The 23705-nt window shown below is 34.5% G+C and overlaps 2 non-coding genes across 2 annotated transcripts; both read left to right on the top strand.

Moving 5' to 3' along the window:
- Positions 1 to 15796: 15796 nt before the first annotated feature.
- Positions 15797 to 15868, top strand: TRNAP-UGG. Its single transcript has one exon. It is a non-coding gene; the product is annotated as a tRNA-Pro (tRNA).
- A 5394-nt stretch (positions 15869 to 21262) lies between these two features.
- Positions 21263 to 21335, top strand: TRNAA-AGC. The gene has a single exon. It is a non-coding gene; the product is annotated as a tRNA-Ala (tRNA).
- Positions 21336 to 23705: the final 2370 nt, after the last annotated feature.

Here is a 23705-nt window from a genome sequence, read left to right as displayed (position 1 = left end):
GGGTAGAACGTGTCGAAGAGTTAGACATTAAGCAAAAGATCATGCTAAAACTCTTTAGCGATCTCACAAAAGACTTTAGGACATTTACACCAAGAATCCATTGTCGTCCAGCGGTTAGGATATCTAGCTTTCACCCAAGAGACTTGGGTTTGATTCTCGGCAATGAAATATTATTTTCTTATTTCATTTTATTTTACAGTTTCTATCTTAGATTAAAAAGACTTTTATGAACTTCGTACCTTTCTTAGAGTTATGTTATAGATATTTTGTTCAATTTCAAATGGTTAATGCGATAATCCAGTCGCTTTCGAGGTCTCTCTTGTTGAAAGACATCATGGTTGAGATGAGCACCCGAGTGAGTTTGACAAGTTGGGCGGTAGAGAACCACACCTCAAGCCAAGTTCATGTGGGCTTAAGAAACTTAAAATCCAAGAACACAACCCTTAAATGGAAACCATGATGCTAAGGAATTAAAAAGCTTTATTTTTGACGTAGAACAATACTTGAAGGTTACTGGAACTTGCTCATAGGACCTAAGAGTTACGTTGGTCGCAATGCATCTTATGGATGATGCAAAAATATGGTGGCGCTCGAAGGTGAATGGTATAAAAAATGGGTCATGCACCATAAACTCATGGGAAGACTGTTGATGGAATCGATGCAATCGACGCTCCTCTGGATGGGTTGCCAATCAAAGACCTCACGTTTGATGTTGACCCCTTTTGAAGAAAGAGCCACACGATCGAACAGCTCGTAACGTCGCGGTAACTCTCAGAACTCTATCACACACATGAAAGGATGTGTCGAAGAGTTAGACATTACCCAAAACATCATAGTAAAACTCCAATTAGACAAAAGACTTTAGGACAACTACACCAAAAATTTATTGTTGTCAGATTTGGATATTTGTCTTTCACCTAAGAGATTCTGGTTTGATTCTCTGAAATTGAATATTATTTTCTTATTTCTTTTTATTTTATAGTTTCTTCTTTTGTCACCAATTATATTTAAACTTTACCTCATTTTGAGGGGCACTTTAATAGTCAAGTTCAATAGTATCTTAGATTAAAAAGACTTTTATGAACATCGTACCTATGTTAGTGTTATGTTATAGATATTTGTTTCAATTTCAACAAGTGGGGTTGAGGTGATTCAAATGGTTAATGCCATAATCCGGCTATTTTCAAGGTCTCTCTTGTTGAACGCCATCATGGTTGAGATGAGCACCTGAGTAAGTTTGACAGGGAGACCCGAATTTAAACTTTACCTACGTTTGAGAGGCACTATAATGGTCAAGTTCAATGGTATTTTAGATTAAAAAGACTTTTATGAACTTTGTACCATTGTTAGTGTTACTTTGTACCATTGTTAGTGTTAGGTTATAGACATTTGGTCAAGTTCAACAAGTGGGGTTCAGGTGATTCAAATGGTTAATGTCACTTTATTTGATTCAAATTGTTAATGTGATAATCTAGTTGAATAGTTACAGGTTATTTCCAAGGTCTCTCTTATTGAACGCCAACAAGGCTGAAATGATTGAGATGAGCACGTGAGTGAGTGTGACAAAATTGAAATAAAATAAAATAAAATCACTAAAAAAAATCAATAAAATTGAAAAAAAATTAGCCTTATGACACTTCCTTCAACTCGAAGGGCGGTAAATCAAGGATTCCTTCGCCCAAGACCCATGATCCAACTCCCAACATGGAAATGATAAGCTATAGAATCATTCCAAGAACCTCAATGGATGGGTTACAAACTCACATTACCAATCTCGACAACTGAACGTGTCATCAGCGTTAGAAGAACGACCGCATCAGAGCAAGTCATGGGGATAGAAGATCCTGTTGAAGGATGATAGACCAACCGTAATCCTCAACCCAATGAGCCAAGCTTTTGTAGAAGCAAGAACCCTTGTATTAAAGAAATTAACACCTCTTATACAAAATTTGGATCAACCAAGAGATAAAGCTAGAATTAGATAATGAGATCCAAGATTGAGAAACAAAATTTGAAACCTTTTTCTAAATTGAGTCACTTCACAATCGAACTTGATCAAGGCTTGATTGAATGACTCAGATGCAATCTACCACAAGACTTGCATGAAACTTAGAAATGACAAAGATATGCTCAAACTTGATCAAGGCTTGATTGAATGACTCAGATGCAATCTACCACAAGACTTGCATGAAACATAGAAATGACAAAGATATGCTAAGATTTCTATAAGGGGGATCGTCTCAACTTGAGAGATCAATTTCATTGATCACAAATATGCGTTTACATAATAATTTGTGGGTATTTATAGTCTCCCAACAAAAGAAGTTAGTGGCCGTGATTTAATCTCGATCCCTTTAAATCTCCGCAGAAGACGAAGTCAATTTGAGCATTACAAACTTTATGAAATTAAAATAATAAATAAAGTTTTCTAACCACTCATGAAATGATGCCTGCAACTTCATCCACTACTTCAACCGTGCAAATATTTACTTTTGAATCTCCAAATGGTCTTGACTCAAACAAATCAGCTTGTAACACATGAAATGATGGTTGAACCTAACCTATCCAATTTTGTAGATGAAGTATGAATGCTTGTTGAATCTTCTTGACCTTGGGTTGTGTAATAGGTCCAGTTGGAACACCGTGATTCTTATCATCATCCCCCTCTTCAAAAGGATTCGCCCTCGAATTAGAAAAATCATCACCTACATCAAAAGGACTCAACTCAGCAACATTAAAAGTAGAATGTACACCGTGATTCTTATCATCATCCCCCTCTTCAGGATTCGTCCTCGAATCAGAAAAATCATCACCTACATCTAAAGGACTCAACTGAGCAACATTGAAAGTAGAATGTATCAATTCTATGGGAACATCAATTTTATTGTAAAGGACTCAACTGAGCAACATTGAAAGTAGAATGTATCAATTCTATGGGAACATCAATTTTATTGTTCCATGCAATAAAATGAGTCATTTTACTGAATGTCTTACAGAGCATTTATAGTCAAATAAAGAATTCTTACAGAGCATTTATAGTCAAATAAAGAATTAGGAATCCACGCTATCTTTAGATCTACAAACCCACTCCTACTCCCACTCCCAATTTAGCTATCCACGCTGACATTAAAATGAAAATTCATCAGTAAAATTATTTAGGCTAATTCTCCCAATTTAGCTATCCACGCTGACATTAAAATGAAAATTCATCAGTAAAATTATTTAGGCTAATTCATTGAAATTTTAAAAAGAAATCATCTCTAAATTTAGACAAGATAGTAAGTTATACTACTTAATCAGGTGAAAATTATTTAGGCTAACTCATTGAAATTTTAAAAAGAAATCATCTCTAAATTTAAACAAGATAGTAAGTTATACTACTTGAATCAGGTGTGGTGAAGGTCGAACCAACACTTGACCTTCAAATCTTCAATATTATGGTCTCCCAACTAAGCTATCCCCTATAACATTGAAAATGAAAATGGAATATTTAGGTTATGCAAGTTAGTCAACTTGAATTAGGTGGGGTGAACGTGGATCAAACACGTGACTTGTTATGCAACTTAGTCAACTTGAATCAGGTGCGGTGAACGTGGATCGAACATGTGACCTTCAGATTTTCAGTCTGACGCTCTCAAAACTAAGTTATCTTCACTAATATTTGAAAAAAAAAATCATAAGTAAAGGTATTTGTTATGCAACTTAGTCAACTTGAATCAGGTGCGGTGAACGTGGATCGAACATGTGACCTTCAGATTTTCAGTTTGACGCTCTCAAAACGAGTTATCTTCACTAATATTTGAAAAAAAAAAATCATAAGTAAAGGTATTTCTGCTAATTCCTTATATTTGAAAAAGAAATAATCACTAATTTTAGATTGAATAAAGTTATGTAACTTAATGAACTTATGCAACCAAGTGCTATATCTCGGCTAATTCATTATTCATTGAAATTTTAAAAATAAATAATAACTAATTTTTTAATGAATAGTCAGCTTATGCAAATGGAAACAGTTGCAATGAACGTGTGTCACGTGACCTTCAAATCTTAAATCTGACTATGTCCGCTAATTATAGATTGAATAGTCAAATTGTGCAACGTGAACTATGTGTGGTGAATGTGGATCTCGAACACAAGACCTTCAGATCTTCAATCTAACACTCTCTCAACTGAGCTATTCACACTAACGTTAAAAATGAAAATTCATCAGTAAAGGTATTTTCGCTAATTCATTGAAATTTTAAATAGAAATAGTCACTAATTTTTAATAAGATATTCAAGTTATCCAACTTGTATAAGGTGCGGTGAACTAGAACACTTTAGGTATTTTCAATAATTCATTGAGATTTCAGAAAGGAATAATGACTAATTTTAGATTGAATACTCGGGTTATGCAACTAGAATTAGGTGCGGTGAACGTGGAGATCAAACACGTGACCTTCAAATCTTCAGTCTGACGCTCTCCCAACAGAGCTATCCCCGCTAATATTAAAAATGAAAATTCATAAGTAAAGGTATTTCCGCTAATTAATTATGTTTAAAAAAGAAATAATCACTAATTTTAGATTGAATAAGAAAGTTATGTTTTTAGATTGTATAGTCAAGTAATAAACTTGTATTAGGTGCGTTGAACGTGGATAAAACACATGTGACCTTCAAATCTTCATTCAAACAATCTCCCAACTGAGCTACTCTTGCTAACATTAAAAATGAATATTCATCGGTAAAGGTATTGGGTACACTTCTGGAAATTCAACAAAAGGCAATAGTATTAGACCGAGATGCCAGATTTAAATCTCGCTTCTGGAAAATTCAACAAAAGGCATTGGGTAAGCAGTTATAGTACGACATTCCACCCATAAACAGATGGTCAAACAGAAATGCTCAAGCAAATATTGGAACAGTTATAGTACGACATTCCACCCATAAACAGATGGTCAAACAGAAATGCTCAAGCAAATATTGGAAGACATGTTGATGGTATATGTGATGGATTTTGTAGGAAGTTGGGATAAGTACCTACCCCTTATGAAATTGGCTTATAATAATAGTTGCCAAGCCACCATACAAATGGCCACATACGAGGTTCTCTATGGACAAAGATTTCGATCCCCTATGTTGCCAAGCCACCATACAAATGGCCACATACGAGGTTCTCTATGGACAAAGATTTCGATCCCCTATCTTTTGGGAAGAAGGGGGGCAAACGACAACTATTGGGCCAGAGCTGGTGCAAATTACCAATGCCGCAATCCAGAAGATTAAAGCTAGGATACAAACCACACAAAGCCGAGATAAAAGCTATGCAGACCTAAGGCGCAAGGACATGAAATTGTAGGTAGGGGATCATATATTCCTAAAGGTAGCACTCCATGAGAGGGGTGCTCAGGTAGGGTAAAAAGGGGAAGCTAAGCCCTAGGTTTATCCGTCCCTTTGAGATATTAGAAAGGATTGGATCTGTGGCCTATAGAATCGGGCAATGCCCAAACTTGTCTGCAGTACATAATATCTTTCATGTATCCATACTATGGAAGTATACCCTAGATCGTTCGCACATACTGGCTCATGAAACTCTCTTCTTGAGAGATGACCTAACGTATAAAGAAGACCCGATTCAAATAATAGACAAGAAAGTCTGAGAAACAAGTAAATCTCTCTTGTGAAGGTCCTATGGAAGAATCATAGAGTAGAAAAAGCCACTTGGGAAACAGAGGGAAAATAAGAACCTTGTACCCTGACCTATTTTAGAATAAGCACTTTCGATGACCGAAAGTTTTCAAAGGAGAGGAGAATTTGCAACACTCAAGGTCTCCAATAAGAGAGTGTATAATTCTTACTAGGTTGTATCTAGAAGCAAAGAACAAGTAAAATTGAAAAAACATTGAGAAAATGGTACTTTTTCTAATTTTTATAAACTTCCCAAATCATTAAATTTTTTATAGAATAAGAATTACAAGGTGCTTAAAAAAGGAAGGCTCCGATCGGAGAAGACTTTTTTGGAAGATTCAGAAAAATCAAGAATGAAATTATAGAAATTCTAGACGTTTCAATGGTAGTGAAAAATCCATCTATAAATTATGAACTAGGGTAGACTATTAGGGGCAAGAAGCAAGCTTAATCGAATACCCAATCGAGAGATACAAGTTTTTTTTTTGGGGTATCGTGTTCATGGGTTTACCTCGAATTCGAGAACTATAGTCCACTATTCATTTCCAAACTTGTTCCTACACTTTCTAAATAAGTTTACCCATAAGTTTTGTGAAGGAAAGAGGTCCTCAAAGTGCTAGTAGGTTTTCACACGAATTAGTCCACGTTAGGTTACCCTCTAATGTTTTCCTAAGCTAAAACCTCAACTCCTAAAGCCTAACCCATGACATTATGTATAAACCTCGGTTCATCAATAATCCATGTACCAAGTACCTAGAACTATGTGAATGACATGCTAAATAAGTTGCTAAGATCCATACCCATAAGTAACCATTATCTGCATTACGATGTGTACTAAAAGGCCCTTATTCCTCTTTAGGTAGGATGTCGTGCAATATGTATCATGAGCTGGATGTTATGATAGGCCTACCTTTCCCATCAGCTAAACGAGGTGTCCTGCACCATTTACCAGTAGGATTACATGATTATGACGACACCACTCGTGTGTTCATGGGGAGAAAATTGAAGGTTATTTTAGGGGAAGGTTTTCAGGATGAGTATATGATACATGACACGATGACCTCTAAGTTCTAAGATCCTGAAAACATAACAAGAAGTAATATCCTAACTTAGGGTCGCGATTAAGAACCTACTAGTAGGCTACTTACTAAGTTTTACTCACTCCATGTTTATCATTTTTTTTCAAGTAACTAAGGGTGGGTCGTGGATGAGAGTGGACTTTGGAGTGTGGGCCATGGACTAACCTCTATTTTTAATCTAGTATTTTTTGTTCTTCTTTTGAGTCTGCTTCTTATTTTGTGTTTGTAACGAGTATGTATATGTAACACCCCAAAAATAAAGGAAATTAGCTCCCATAAGGGACGTAGTCAAGTAACTCGTACCCTAACAAGTGATTTCAAGGAGTTAAAAGGCCTTTTGAAAAGGATTGGAAAGGAAAAAGAAAATGAAAAAGGCAAAAAAGTCATTTTATCAATTATCAAGAATCTTTCCGGATTTGTAATTCCTTATCTAGAAGGAATCTCAAGATTCAAAATAAGCGAAAAATAATCAAAAAGCGATGAGGAATTTGTAGAAAAATTATGGATTTTTGGAGAAAAATAATAAATTATTTGAAAAGTGGCAAATTACCAAAATACCCCTAGAATAATGGATAATTACAGAAATGCCACTCTAATTAGAATCGTAGCATCTACCGTGACCATCTGAGAAAAATCCTTTGAACTCAAACTTCAATCGTCGGATCTCCTCCGAAATTTGATATGATCTTGAATGAACACGCACGAATCATTACATCCAACGACTAGTATTCAAAGCCAAGGTTGGTAAGGTTATGATCGGAGTTGATATCTCAAAAAAATTATCCAGAAAGTTCGATCTGTAAATAACGAAGATTCTGGAGCTCTCAATGTCGGTTTAAGCTCCTCCTATAAAGTCTGGAGTAGGAGCAACAATACGGAATAAGAATCGAGAAAGGTCGATCCCCCAATCGAAGGCAATAAGCGTTTACATTGTGGGTCTACTACTCTCAGATTTCTTCCAAATTCGAGAGCAATCTTCCACCATTTCTCTTTAAACTTGTAAATAACGAAAATTCTGGAGCTCTCAATGTCGATTTAAGCTCCTTCTATAAAGTCTGAAGTAGGAGCAACAATACGGAATAAGAATTGAGAAAGATCGATCCCCCAATCGAGGACAATAAGCGTTTAGATTATGGGTCTTCTGCTCTCAGATTTCTTCCTAATTCGAGAGCAATCCTCCACTATTTATCTTCAAACTTATTTCTACCGTTTCTCAACAAGATTACCCACAAGTTCTATGAAGGAATAGAGTGCTGAAAGTGCCTAGAAACCACTCCCCCAATTCAGTCAGCCATTGAAGAACTTCAAGAAAAACTTGAAAATCCAATTCGAGGATACATGATGATTCTTCGAGCAAGATTGATTTCAATCAGTTTCTGCACCTCCAAGGAATGTTGAAGGAAATAGGTTTCGAAATTAAATTGGGGATAAGAGTCGAATTCCTATCTACAATCTCTTTTCCTTCAAATTAAGAATTCCTCTAGCTTCAGAGGAAGAAGTTGAGTAAACTTGATGAAGGAATCAAGAGATGCAACATCGTAGAACAAGCTACCCAAGAGATCGAAAATCTGGCGTTTCGAGTGAGTTGCATACCGAGAACGATTTTTGGAAATTAAGGTCTTACACTCAAAGACGTTCCTCCAAACCAATTCCTTTAGCCTGAAGAAAGGATATGGAAGAGGTTCAATGAAGAAATAGGGCCTTGAAACCTCTAGAATCAGCTACCCAATAAGAAATTCTTTATTTTATCTCCCGTGATAAATCATATTTTGGATGAACTTTGGAAGAAGATGATGATATGGCCAGTTCAACTTAACTGTCCAAGTCAACTCAAAATTTGACCTTTTCTTGGGTTTTCTCAATTTTAACCCCATTCCAGACCGATTCTCATAGAAAATCTTATGGTTTTAGAAACTAGACACGATAAGGAGTATGTGGAACGAAATTTGAAGTAATTCAGATACTGGAAGCTCAAGAATGGACGTCTCAAATGTCGACGATGAGACAAGTAGCCACCTTGGACTTTTTGTTAAGAAATACTTGTAGAAATCACTTGGATTTTCATATGAACCCTAAACCAAGTATGAATTAAGGATATATGAAAGAAAAACCCAAACAACCGTGAGTTAAGACCCTAAACCAATCAAATAGCTCGAGATTTAAGTAACGTTAAAATAACCGATTATATGAGCTACGTTGCCTATCAAATTTTAATACTGAGCATATTATAGTATGTTGAGGTTAGATATGAAATTTGGTGGTCATTGGATAAGGATAAGTAGGTAAACCAAGAAACAGTGTAAAATGACCATAATGCCCCTAAGGTAATTTACCTTCGGTTCATGACCTAGATGAAGTTCAAATGCTATGAAATTCATCAGTAGATCTTATTTTATGAAATGTTATATGAATCCTTATCCCAAGCGGTTATATAAGGTGATGAAGTTTGGGAGTTATTGGAAAACTTTAGTTAGCGAAACCAAGATATGGGAGAAAATGCTCATCACGATCCATATGACCTTTGCCATGAAGCCCGATGTTTATAAGTTTTGTAGTCTATGTTGCCAATGTTTGCTGCACACAAAAAAGACAAGGATGTTAAATTTTTAAGTCACTTTTTTTAAAGTTTGGTGGATAAATTGGGTACCAAATTATTGTTTTCAACTGCATGTCATCCTCAGACTCATGAGCAAACTGAGGTGGTTAATAAAATATTAGGAGCATTGCTTAGGGCTATTATTTATAAGAATATTAAATCATAAATTGGGTAACAAATTATTGTTTTCAACTACATGTCATCTTTAGATTAATGAGCAAACTAAGGTAGTTAATAAAACATTAGGAGCATTACTTTGGGTTATTATTTGTAAGAATATTAAGTCTTGGGACGAATGTTTGCCACTTATTGTTCTCTTTTTGAAGCTGTTTATGGATTTAATCCACTTACGCGTCTTGATTTGCTTTCTATTCATTCTAATATTTTTGTGAGTAAAGCAGCCACAAACAAGGCAAATGGGATCAAAACATTGCATAAAGAGGGGAAGGAGACAATTGAAAAACAAAATTTCAATGTTGCTTCAAGAATTAACAAAGGACGGAATGAAATCATTTTTCAACCCGGTAACTAGGTTTGGATACATTTTTGCAAGGAGTGATTCTCATCTCAAAGGAAGACAAAGTTACATCCAAGAGGGGATGACCCTTATCAAGTCCTTGAAAGAATTAATAACAATGCATATAAAATGATCTTCCAGGAGAATTTTCAGCACATTCTACTTTCAATGTTGCTGACTTGAGTCCTTTTGATGTAGGTGATGATTTTCTGATTCGAGGACGATTCCTTTTGAAGAGGGGGGAGATGATAAGGATCACGGTGTTCCAAATGTTCCAACTTGACCTATTACACAATCCAAGGCCAAGAAGATTTAACAAGCATTCATTTTTCATCTACAAAATTGGATAGGCTCGGTTCAACTATTATTTCATGTGTTACAAGCTTATTAGATTGAGAAATGACCATTTGGAACTTCAGAAGTGAATATTTACACCGTTGAAGTAGCAAATGAAGCTGCAAGTATCGTTACAAGAGTTGTTAGAAAACTTTATTTACTTTTAATTTCATAAAGTTTGTAATGGTAGAATTGTCAAATTGACTTCATTTTTTTTTTTTTGGAGATTTAAGGGGATCAAAATTAAATCCCGGCCACTAACTTCTTTTGTCAGAGACTACTATAAATACCCACAAATTATTATGTAAAAATCAGATTTGTGACGAATGAAATTGATCTCTCAAGTTGAGAAGTTCCCTTCAAAATCCGAGCATCATCTATGCAAGTTTCATGCCATTCTTGTGGTAGAATTGCATGTGAGCTATGCAGTCACGCTTTGACATTGTGTGGTTGAGTGAAATTCTCAACCTTCTACTTATTTTTGGGATTTCTTTTCTCGGTATTCATTGTAATTTATCCTGATACAAACAAGTTTATTTTTGTAGGGAATGTATTAAGCACATGGATTTATTAATTACGGTGAACTTTTGTATAAAACGAAGTAAATACAAATGGAGTAACATGACATAGAAGTAAACATAGTAATAAAAAGAAACTATATAAACTTAAAGGAAGTTAATCCCATTTTACAATATAAATATTGTTCAATTGTAGCAGAGAAGTAGTTTTGAAAACTAGCCACTCCAGATCAATCTATGTTTGGAAAACTATAATAAAGGAAAAAAAATAAAAATATTTTTCAAAAACTTAGTTTGGTGTGAAATTTTGCTTAAAATTCAAATGTTTTTTTTTTAAGGATAAAACACATAATTTTGAAATAAAAAAAGAAAATAGTTATCAAATTGTCCTAATTTTTTAACATATCTATCTCAAAGGAATGCATGGGCTCCAATGGCAATGCTGCTTCAACTGTGTGATAGACCATGTGAAGTTAACATGACAATAAAAGTAGGTTCTGAAGCACAAAAATATGTGGATAAATTTCATATATTGAGGTTGGATATATTTCATATATTGAGGTGCGAAAAACATATACATACGGGCAACTAAAAATGATAGATCCACTACAAGGGCATTTGGTCTAGTGGTATGATTTTTTTTTACAAATTAGGTGGAATGAACAAACAAAAATAAAGAGTTTAAAATTAGCAAACAAAATATCAATTTTCAAATGGAATGGAGACATAAGACCATTCGAAAAAAGAAAAGGACAAAAGAAAAATATTAAATACATTTTCAACTAATGCATTTGGTTGAGAGATATTATGGCCAATATAAGAAAAATATATCATTAACTAATTTTGATGGACACATATGGATCCTTAACATACTAAAATGACTGTTATTATTGGTATCGAACCAATAAAACATCATATCAGCTAAATCTTCCAATTGATAATTAGGCCAGAGAAAGAACTTGAATTTATTTTTATATCTATCAACATTGTTGCTACTTTTATCTAAAACTTGATCACGAGTTTTTCTTATTTGCATTGTAAAATTATGTATTTCTATAGATTATGTATTTCTATGGATATCATTTCTATTTCTAGAATTGAAACAAAAACATGTGGATAAATTTCAAATATTGAGGCGCATAAAAGATATGGACCAACAACTAAAAATGATAGATCCACTACAAGGCATTTGGTCTAGTGGTATGATTCTCGCTTCGGGTGCAAGAGGTCTCGAGTTTGATTCTCAAAATGCCCCCAACAATTATATCAAATTGAAGCATGTAATATAATAAGATTTGAAATAGGTTTTCTAAACCTTCAATCAAGAAGTAATTAAGATGGATATTTGGAAAGAAAAAAAAAAGAAGCTATATTTAATTATAATTTACAAGTGTCTTTATAACATGTTAATTGAAGAGAGCAAACAACCAGAATAAACAAACAAAGGAAATTTTTGTATGTACGACTCTCTTCAAATCTTGGAAACTATGAGGATTCCTCTCCTTTCTTTACATAAAGACTTACTTTTTGGGGACTTGGGCCATAAACAGTCATCTACTCTTACTCCTACTCCCTTCTCTAAGAATCAACATAGTATAATCATTCCATGAAGGCCGAGATAGTCTTATAAAAGAAGATGAGGGTACCACTTTCAAATCATTCCATGAGGACTTGAGAAAGTTTTGTAAAAGAAGATGAGGGTACCACTTTCTATTGCAGAATTTCTATGTGAACAGAGAATGAACCATATTCTTGGGAGATAAGATAGAGCCTCGAGCCTAACTTCAAAGGCATTACACAATTTGTTCTATGATATTTTTTTCTAGGAAGTCTTTGTTATGTTGTCCGCTGAAGATTTCAGGAAAGGGACACAGATTCTCTATTGCACTGATCTCCCAATAGAAGTTTTACCTAGGTCATCTGTCGGCACAATCCTTTTAAGGAAGATGCGCCCAAATAATCAGTGAACAATAACATTTAAAGAAGTTTCAGAGAGCGAGAAGAGGATTGTGATAGAATTTGCCTTAGGTAAAACTTCTTTAAATGTCTTAGCCAATCATGACCTCATAATGAGGAGTCTCTTGGACAACAATAACATATGGACAACAAATGTCTTAGCCAATTGTGACGGTCATGATTGCTTAAAGCGTGTCGCCTATATAATCCGTAAATAATAACATTGCCCAAATAACCGCCTTGGACAACAAATTGTTTACAAGAATGGCTGAGACATGCAACATGCAACCACAAGCAACACGCCTTGGGCAATCATGACTGTGACATCTGCCGCTGATCTCATAATGAGGAGTCTCTTCCAACCTACTAGGTGCGGTTGAAAATCACTTCTCGGTTTGTTAAGTATTCATGTCTTCTCTGTTCGTGTCTTTCCTACTTTCTTCGCTTGAAACTTTTTCTTATTTGTATGACGTCATACCACCTGCTTCTGCTTGATGTCTTCTTGGTCGAAATAATAATATTTCAAGTTACTAACGTGGACAACAAGGTTAGTCCGCATCCATAAGAGCAATTGGATTCTATATGATGTCTTCATAATCTTATGGATAACTTTAACTAGTCCATAGTATTTTCACACCAGTTTTTTGTTCTTGTTGCTTTGAACTCGAAGTTTATCTTAACTTAACTTATATGACCTCTTTATTTTTCTTGAAATTATTGTGGCTGACGCTTCCGACTGACCCTTCTCTCCATCCGTTTAGATGATATTTCTATGTCAACATGTGTTGCTTCAGCGGTTTGTTTCTGTCTCCCTTCTTCAGTATCTGACCTTGTTTTTGTCTCTCCTGGTGGGGATAAATCCATTATCTAACCTTGTTTTGCGTCGTGGTGTTCATATAGTGGCAACAAGGTTTCTATTGAGGTTGGCTCACGCGATCTCCCCTTTTCAATTACAACAATAGCAGCAAGCGTAAATTCATCATGGCTATGATTCTTTCTCTACTGTAGTATCAACATCATTTTCAACCTTTTGGTTGATGGATGTTTTTCGGAATGATCTTTGGGTTAGACTCCATTACTACTAGACATTTTGCTAAGGGCATGTAAATGACTTTGTGTTTCAGCAGGACTCATTCCTAACACGATGTCGAAGTCATCCATTTCAACTATCACTAAACAATTTACCTAGTCCAAGGCTCCAGCTTGATTAGAGTTCTCATTGTGACTCTTAAGACAGGTAAAGCTTCCAATTTGAGGGCGTTCATCTTTCTTGTATCTTGATGCCAAAGGATGTTAAAATATTTTGCATCGGTCTCCATCATGAGTTGTGGGTGGCTCTAGAGTTGACAGTGGTGTTCCTTACTACTTTGTGCTTTACCCAAACCTCGACATACATAATATATATATATTCATTTAAGTATAATACATATGGTCCATGGAAGAATTGTAACTCTTATGCTCATTACTATTATAATGGCTACTACCTAAATTATATCCTAAAGTTGATAATTGATGTCCAATTAGCCAACCCTAAATTTGTAATCATTGCGGAGTGATTGAAATTACAATGGAAGTAGTTTAAACTCCTAGTACCTTAAATGAAGTTGGTCTCTTCTAATAAAACACGAATTTCTCTTTAATATCATTAATACAATTATGCTTCATCTTGAACCTACTAAACATGAAACTAAAACTGCGTTCAATTGAACTCCATTTTATTGTCATCTTGAATGACGTGTAGGATATATTCTTGATTTACCTTGATATTTCATATTAGTTAAGCTTTTTGCAAAATCATAATTAGACAACAACAAAGATGAACTTGGGTTTGTTTTTTATTTTAAAGAAAATTTCTTTCTCCATCTTATTCCTAATAACTCTGCAACTAAATTCATATTATGCTAAGAAACAATTTTTTTACTCGCAAGAAGTAAAATATGCAACTTTAACTAAAATTTCATCTAAACAAATTTTATTGCCATACAATATAGATGACAATTATAGCCTTCAAACAAAAACTAGAGTAGTTATGGCGAACAGGATAGAAACTCTAGTGTTCATCCATAATATACAACCACTACCTAAATTATGACCTAAAAATTTGAAAACATAAGTTGTAGTTGAAAATTACATAAAACAATCCCTTAAATCCAAGAACTCCTATCCAATTAGTAAATCCTAAAGATAGTAGCCAACATAGAGTAATTGAAGCTCCACATGAAGTAATTTAAAGTTCCAGTTACTTAACTAAAGTTTATCTCGTCTTTAATGAAGCATGAGTTGCACTTAAGTTCATGAAATGTTTATAGACTCCAACTCTTAGTACTATTAATGCAATTATATTTCATTTGAGTTTGTCATAAATCAAACTATGGTACATTCAATACAACTTCATTTTCTTGTCATACGAAGCAAAATAGAAGAATTAAATCAAACAAATTGATGAACTGAGCCGAATAAATCGAACCCAACCCAAACGGATTAGTTTGATTCATTTGTTGGGTTGTAGTTTATTTCATAACACTTGCATATTTGAACAATTCAATATTACATGCCTTACAACTAAAATACTACCATCAACTTTTTGTTTTATAGTCCAACAACCCCTCAAAAAATAGATTTCAAACTTGAGAGAAAAAAATATATTGAGTAGGAGTTAAAAATGTTGCTTTTTTTTTTTAGAAAGGGTATTTGGTCTAGTGGTTGATTCTTGTTTAGGGTGTGAGAGGTCTTGAGTTCAATTCTCAAAATGCCCCTATGTTCATCTTACACTACTATTCTTTTTTCTTCTCTAAAACTTACACTACTCGGAATGTCCCTATGTTTTGTTCATCTTACACTACTATTTTTTTTTCTTCTCTAAAACTTACACTACTCGGAATGTCCCTATGTTCTGTTCATCTTACACTACTATTCTGTTTTCTTCTCTAAAACTTACACTACTATTCTTATTTTTTTCTCTCTCTATAGTAATTATTGCAAACCCTATTATCCTATATAAATAATTTAACAGCGGTCTAAATCTAAAAGATATAATAATAGTTGCTCATGGATTTTATTAACAAAGAAAATAAATGAAATAATGATGATACAATCCATAATCAACTTAATATATAGTCCATAATAAGGGTATTTGGTCTAGTGGTATGATTCTTGCTTTGGGTGCAAGAGGTCTTGAGTTCGATTCTCGGAATGCCCCTCCAAAAGAAAAAAAGCACAATTTTGAAAGAACCCAAAGGAATGTGTGGTAAATTACAGAGTCTAGTTGACTAACAACTAAGAATTACAGAGGCATTTGGTTATTGTTTTGGATGTGAGAGGTAAATGCCCCAACAATAGAAAATGAAACATGAAACAATAAAGTTGGACTTCAAAAACAGCATTACACAAATTTGTATTCTATCTAGGAACTTTTCATTATGTTGTCCGTTGTCGTCAAATAGGTCATCTGTTGTCACAATCCTTTTAAGGAAGACGCGCCTAAATAATCAATGAAGAAGTTTCAAAGAGCCATAGGTTCGAATCCTGTCACCCTGATGTGGTATTCTCAGGGGCCGAAGTGCAAAACCCCATAGCCTATCCGTGGTCAGGAAGGTAGGCGAACCGCGCACACTGAAAAAAAAAAAAAAGATCTCCTTTTCTATCACACGTAGAATTGTCATTGATATGAACCAAGAGACATCAATCATACAATATACTTCAATGAAGATGTGAAGAAAAAGTTGTCAAAATTATCAAAAGATGTATGTAGAATCATTCAAGCTCGACATGATCAATCTTGCTTGTGGAGTGATTCGAATCTCAATCAAGTGTTCTTGTCTTGAGATATTTGATCAACAAGAATCGTTCAAGTTAGACATGATCGATCTTGCTTGTGGAGTGATTTGAATTTCAAACAATTTTCTTGTCTTGAAATATTCAATCAATAAGGTAATCCGAATCTTATTCCCCTTGTATTGATTCCTTATCTTATCAGTCATTCTTTTGTCTTTTGAAACCCCTTATCTTATCAGTCATTAGGCAGGTTTTTGGTATCATATATCGAGATAATTATTATGAAAAAGCTATTCCACTAGTGTGACCTAGATACTCTTTCTTTGTGGTATCAGTCATGCTATTTGAATAGCCTGAAGTCATCATAGCCTCTCCACCGGTTCCGAAGACTCCTTCGGCATCAATGTGCTCCAATGAAAGAGATCAGACCCTTTCCTGAACCAGAACCGGGCACAAAACGCTGAGGAGAAAGTCGAAAGCAAGCTCTTTTCGCGTATACGCAATTTTGAAACCCAATTAGCTCACAGACTGTCTCCTCAACCCTGGCGAGTATGAGTGCTTGGTAAGAGAGAATGTCGAATGAGAAAGACATTCGATTACGGCAACATTCGCAACTACCAAAGTGCACTAAACCTAGTAGAGATCTTCGACCTAACGATAATGGAACTTCAAGCCCATTTAATCAATCCGCTTTGTACCTTATTGTTGACTAAATCGGATGCACGCCAGGCCTAAATTCTCTCTCAGTCACTCGGAGACGAAAGGAAGATCAGATCCGAAGTTTACGAATCGAAGCGAAAGTGGATTTGAGTTCTACACGCTTTCATTTTCAAAAGTTTCGCTTGCCTACGGTACTTTATTTAGGATGTGCAACAATACGGTCATCTCTCAGCCGTGTATAGAGAACTCCTTGATCATTTCCTTGGCGAATAACACAAATGAAATCGCTTCCCTGACCGCGCATCTTATGAGTCCATTCTTGTCTTGTTGGTTTGTTGTACTATTCTATACCTCTCTCGATTGATAGCTTCGGGAGCTGGGAGGGCCTATCGTGAGGGAACTTTCCTTTTCACGGTAGGCAAAGGTAAAGCGGGAGCTGCATATGTCAACGGAGATCAAGGCAGAGCGACTCATTCTTTAAAAGAGGTTGGTTTTATCTAAACTGTTAGATTAGCTTTCGTTAAAGAAAAAATAGGAGCTTGGTTTGGTCGATGTCGATTCGTATGGCAATGCAGACTCGACTCAAGATGAGGATTACGCTTTTCATACTACTGCTATGAGCCGAAAGAGCTGGTAAGCTATCTCAATGAAAGGAAAAAGCACGTATACGTTGACCTTGTAACTAGGGGCGGGGGCCAGCCAAAGAAGGTCAGTCGGACTAGGTTAGGACCCTTGATCCAGTTCAGCTAGGTTCTTCCATGCGAGAATGTATGCGTATCGGTATCCTCTTTAGGACCGGTTGCTTCCTCTTTTTGTTTGTACGTTTGGAGAAACCTGCTAAGTCCGCCTTTCTTACAAGGTGTGATTCAATCTTTAAGCTCAAACTTTCCTATATTCTAATGGAAAAGGTAGGAGTACGACTACCTTTTCCTTTTCTTTCCCGAGCCAAGGGATCATTCAGTTTCTACCAAAAAGTTTGCTATCTATTAGTTGCCATAATCGATGTATTTCTCATTTCATGTTAGCTCCTCCAAGAGCTTCCTGGTCCGTAGTAGACGAAACCTTGGACTTTTATCGGACTTATAGCATTGACTGGTGAGCTCGCCGTTGAGGGTTGACCTTATAGGAGATCGAGCAGCCTTTCTTTCCCTACCTGGTATGCTTTCCTGCTTATCGTGCAACTAGCCAACTAGCCAAAGAGAGAGGGAGAGGGATCATGTCAATCAATTTATATGTGCATTTTGTCCGTCCTGTACTTGCCTGCTTAGCTTTCTTAGCCAACATCTCCAGTTTCCCCAGGACCAAGAGGTCCTGCTTATCTATACCCAACAGTCACACTTTCAGTCGAAAGACTGATTTTTTTCATAAAGTCGGTTCATAGATCAAGAAAGAATGAAGCTGCTTACAGCAACGGTTACGCGATTCGTCTTTTCATACTCGCCTTTTCTTTAACCCTGCTATCAACCTAGCCATTCTCGCTTGTTGCTTTAAGGGGTCTCCTCACTGTAGATTACTCAGATTGGTTCTCGTGTCCCTGTGCCAAAAAGGATGGGCGAGTTTGGTTTGAGTGTTCATCGATTGGGTGGATCCATATGCTCCGGGGGAGTGAGACGAAGTGTAGCGCAGTCTGATCAGCGCATCTGTTTTGGGTATGTTGTCCGCTAAAGGTTTTAGGAAAGGGGGTACCAATTTTCTACATAGGTCATCTGCGGTCACAATCCTTTTAAGGAAGATGCTCCTAAATAATCGGTGAACAATAGTCTTTAAAGAAGTTTCAGAGAGCAAGAAGAGGCAGAACAGAGAATAGGAGTGAGTCGTGCAAGGAAGATGAAACTAGTAGGTTTAATTTGGGTTCGTTTGAACTAAAAAAGGAACCAAAATTTTTCAAACGAACCCAAATTTAAGACTCACAAGCCCAAAGTCCATATGTGGTAAAAAAAAAAACCTTTTGTGGCCCAACCCTTATTTGCAGTCCGCATCCAACCATTTTTTTCATTTTTACAATTATTGATGACAGGAGGTTTAGGATTTTCTAATGTAAGAATCGTAGGGATGAAGTTCAGATAGTAGAGCGCTCACTTCTAATGTGGAAAGTACGGGGTTGATACCTTGCATCTCCAAATGAATCGATCACTAAATATATTATTTCTTTTCAATTTTTTCTTATTTACAACATAATGAGCAGGGATAGTTTTTCATGTCACTATTATTGATGACGAGACATTTAGGATTTTGTGACATAAGATTTGTGGGGATGTAGCTCAAATGGTAGACCGCTTGCTTTGCATGTGAGAGGTACGGGGATAGATACCACGCATCTCTAAAATAAAACTATCTATTATTAAATATATTATTGAAAATTATTTCTTTTCAATTTTTCCTTATTCATGACAGGTTGAGTAACGATATTTCTTCATTTTCACTATTAGTGATGATGGAAAATTTAGGGTTTTGTGATGCAAGAATTGTGGGGATGTCGCTTCGCTTAGCATGCGAGAGGTACAAGGATCGATACCTCGCATCACCAAAAGAAACTATTTATTATCACAATTATTGATGAAGGGGACGTTTAGGGTTTTCTGATGTAAGAATTGTAGGGATGTAGTTCAAATGGTAGAGCGTTCATTTCCCATGTGGAAAGTACGCAGATCAATACCTTGCATCTCCGATTTAATCGATTACTAAATATATTATGTCTTTTCAATTTTTTCTTATTTAGGACATAATGAGTCGGGATAGTTTTTCATTTTCACTATTACTGATGACGAGATGTTTAGGACTTTGTGACATAAGAATTGTGGGGATATAGCTTAGATGGTAGAGCACTCGCTTTGCATGTGAGAGGTATGGGGATTGATACCCTGCATCTTTAGATTTTCTTCATTTTCACTATTATTGATGATGGAAAATTTAGGGTTTTATGATGCAAGAATTGTGGGGATATTTTTCTTTTATTCAACATTTCCTTATTTATGACATAATTAGCGGAGATATTTTTTCATTTTCACTAGAATTGATGACGGGACATTTAGGGTTTTCTAATATAAGTATTGTGGGAATGTAGCTTAGATGGTAGATTGCTTGCTTAGCATGCGAGAGGTACGGCGATCGGATCGATACCCCATATCTCCAACAGAAACTATTTGTTATTACTATTTTATTTCTATTCAATTTTTCCTTATTTATGACATAATGAATAGCATTATTTTTTTATTTTTACTATTATTGATGACGAGATGTTTAGGATTTTATGACGTAAGAATCTTGAGGATATAGCTTAGATGGTAGAGTGTTTGTAACCCATGTGAGAAGTACTGGGATCAATACCATGCATCAACAAAGGAAACGATTACTAAATATATTAGTTCTTTTAAATTTTTCCTGGGATCAATACCATGCATCAACAAAGGAAACGATTACTAAATATATTAGTTCTTTTAAATTTTTCCTTATTTACGACATAATGAGCGGGGATAGTTTTTCATTTTCAATATCATTGATGACGGAAAGTTTAGAGTTTTTTGATGTAAAATCGTGGGAATGTAGCATGCGAGAGATACCGGGATCGATACCTCGCATCTCAAAAAGAAACTATTCGTTATTACTATTTTATTTCTATTCAATATTTCCTTATTTATGACATAATGAGTAGCTATATTTTTTCATCTTCACTATTATTCATGACGAGACGTTTAGGGTTTTGTGACGTAAAAATTGTGGAGATTTAGCTTAGATGGTAGAGTGCTCGCTTTGCATGCGTGTTGTACGAAGATCGATAACCCGCATCTCCAAAAGAAAGTATTTAATTTGTTATTATATTTTTTCATTTTCACAATTATCGATGCCCCACATCACCAAACCAAACTATTTGTTATTAATATTTTGATATATTTTTATTTTCACTATTATTGATGATGGGACATTTAGGGTTTTATGATGTAAAAAGCATGGGGATGTAGCTCAGATAGTAGAGCGCTCGCTTTGCATGCGAGAGGTACATGAATCGATGCCCTGCATCTTCAAAAATAAGACTATCTATTATTTAATATATTATTTCTTTTCAATTTTTCCTTATTCATGACATGTTGGGTAACAATATTTCTTCATTTTCACTATTATTGATGACAGGAAATTTAGGGTTTTGTGATGCAAAAATTGTGGGGATGTAGCTCAGATGGTAGAGCGCTTGCTTAGCATGCAAGAGGTACAGGGATTGATACCCTGCATCTCCAAAAGAGAGAAATTATTTTTTTAAGTATGAGTTAATTTAACATGTTATGTATAAGGTGGGTACGAGAGAAAAAGAAAAAATACTTATATAAGGATTATTATATCATTATGGCTATGCCATTCTTATATATAAAAGAGAGTAATGTCCCACAAGCACATACAGAGAGAGGACTTATTGTAAGTAAAGAAAGCAATATAGTTGTTATTATAAAAGAGAGTAATGTCCCACAAGCACATATATAGAGAGAGGACTTATTGTAAGTAAAGAAAGCAATATAGAGAGGACTTATTGTAAGTGAAGAAAGCAATATAGTTGTTATTCTTATAGATAAAAGAGAGTAATGTCCCACAAGCACACATATAGAGAGAGGACTTATTGTAAGTAAAGAAAGCAATATAGAGAGGACTTATTGTAAGTGAAGAAAGCAATATAGTTGTTATTCTTATAGATAAAAGAGAGTAATGTCCCACAAGCACATATAGAGAGAGGACTTATTGTAAGTAAAGAAAGCAATATAGTTGTTATATTGCTACTCGTGGAGAGGGAATTTGATGAATTCCTATAAAGATAAGAGCATATGACCGAACTTTCTTCACAATTGCAATATCTGACCAATGAATATTATTGTCTTTATAGCTTCTATCATAATAATATAAAATTTGGGTTCAAAGCCTATATGGGACTGAAAAGACCATTCACCACACGCTTGTATTATATCTACCACCTCTGAAATTTTCCACGGCAAACCTTCCAATAGCTTGCACTTCTTCATCATTCACATCCTTAATTGGAACTAGATTTTAAGGCAAATCTTCTCCACGACTCACTTTGGAACACTTTTATAGATAGTTTCAACAAACTTACATTGCAAGTTAATACTTTGGAGTTCAATATTTATAGTTGGAGAATGCTATTCAAATTGATAGGGTCGAATCTTACAACAAAGTCTAATTGAGCCTCCCACTATTAGGAGATAACTTAGAATCAAATTCTTTAGTTTGGACAATGGTTGCATTGTTTTAGTCAAACAACCGAGACTAGTGTATTATTAATAGTATAAACATTTTGTACGTGTATTTTATTACATATTAACAATTATATACAAATAATAATTAAATTTATTTGTAGAAGTTTGGATGGAGTTTTATTAAATAGGTAATCTTAAATTATATCTAAAAATATATAAGATTTTTTTTAAATTTTTTTTTATATACATTTAGGAGAACAAAACAAAGATTCAACAAGATGTCATCCATGCCATGTTTTAATTTTCATTCTTTCTTATTTCTCAAAGATTAAAAAAAAAAAAAGTTATCCACTCTCAAATATGGTTAGTTATTTGATTATTTTCTGTTGAGTGAATTTTAAGTGAAACACATTCCGTACCCAAGTAATTGCCAGATGCAAGCTTCACACTAAGAGGAATCAAAGTCCCAAGTATTAACGTCCTTAAGTGTCAATTTTTATTCTCCATCTCCACATAAATTAAACATATTTTCGTGAAGATATCTATTTATAAAAGCAAAATATCTCAGAGTCACAAAAATAAAAATGAGAAATAGATACGAGACATAAATATGATACCAAATAGATATGGTAACATGTCATTCTTAAAAAACTAGGACACCGATGCGACAATGATACATTAATTAAAAAGAATTATTTCAAAAAATTTATCAATTTTATATTAGATATAAATTCACATAAATAAGTTTATATATTTGTATACTTAAAAAAAAGCTTAATATACGTTTCACTCTCAAAATATATTCAAAGTCAAGTGTCTGATACGATGGATTATAAATTTGTAATGTATCCATTGTATTAACAAGTGTTCAGTACATGCCCAACACGTGTCAGATTAGTGACACTAAGTTGTTCTCATGCTTTCTTTACACCCATTTAAAGTAGTTTGAAAACTAGCACGTCAAATATTATAATTGACTAACTACGACTTCAATTTTTTGCTTTAAGGATGGTTTTGACCAAAGAGAAATACAATTCTTAATTTAGTACATTGTAGCAAAGATGGACATGAGAATGAGTTATTCTCATATGGAAAGAGATTTAACCTTAAGTTATATCTCATATCCTCTTTTAACCAATTATTTAGTTTTATTTAGTATGTTTTAGAAAGATATGCCCATCAATAGCAAAAAAATTAATAAAATAAAATAAATAAAATAAATAGAATAGATTAAATTAGTCAAAAGTAATGAATAACATAATTAAAAAAAAAAAGAAACATAAAGGATGAATTGATTAAATTGGCTAATTGCTAACCTAATTAAAAAAAAATGTAACACTAGATCATCATAAAATTTAGAGATTAGGAACACAAGTAAAAAAAAAAAAAAAAAAAAAAAAAAAA

This window comes from Cucurbita moschata, unplaced genomic scaffold, assembly GCF_002738365.1.
Source record: "Cucurbita moschata cultivar Rifu unplaced genomic scaffold, Cmos_1.0 Cmo_Scf00099, whole genome shotgun sequence".
Taxonomy (NCBI): Eukaryota; Viridiplantae; Streptophyta; class Magnoliopsida; order Cucurbitales; family Cucurbitaceae; genus Cucurbita; species Cucurbita moschata.
This window is presented reverse-complemented; position numbering and strand designations above follow the sequence as displayed.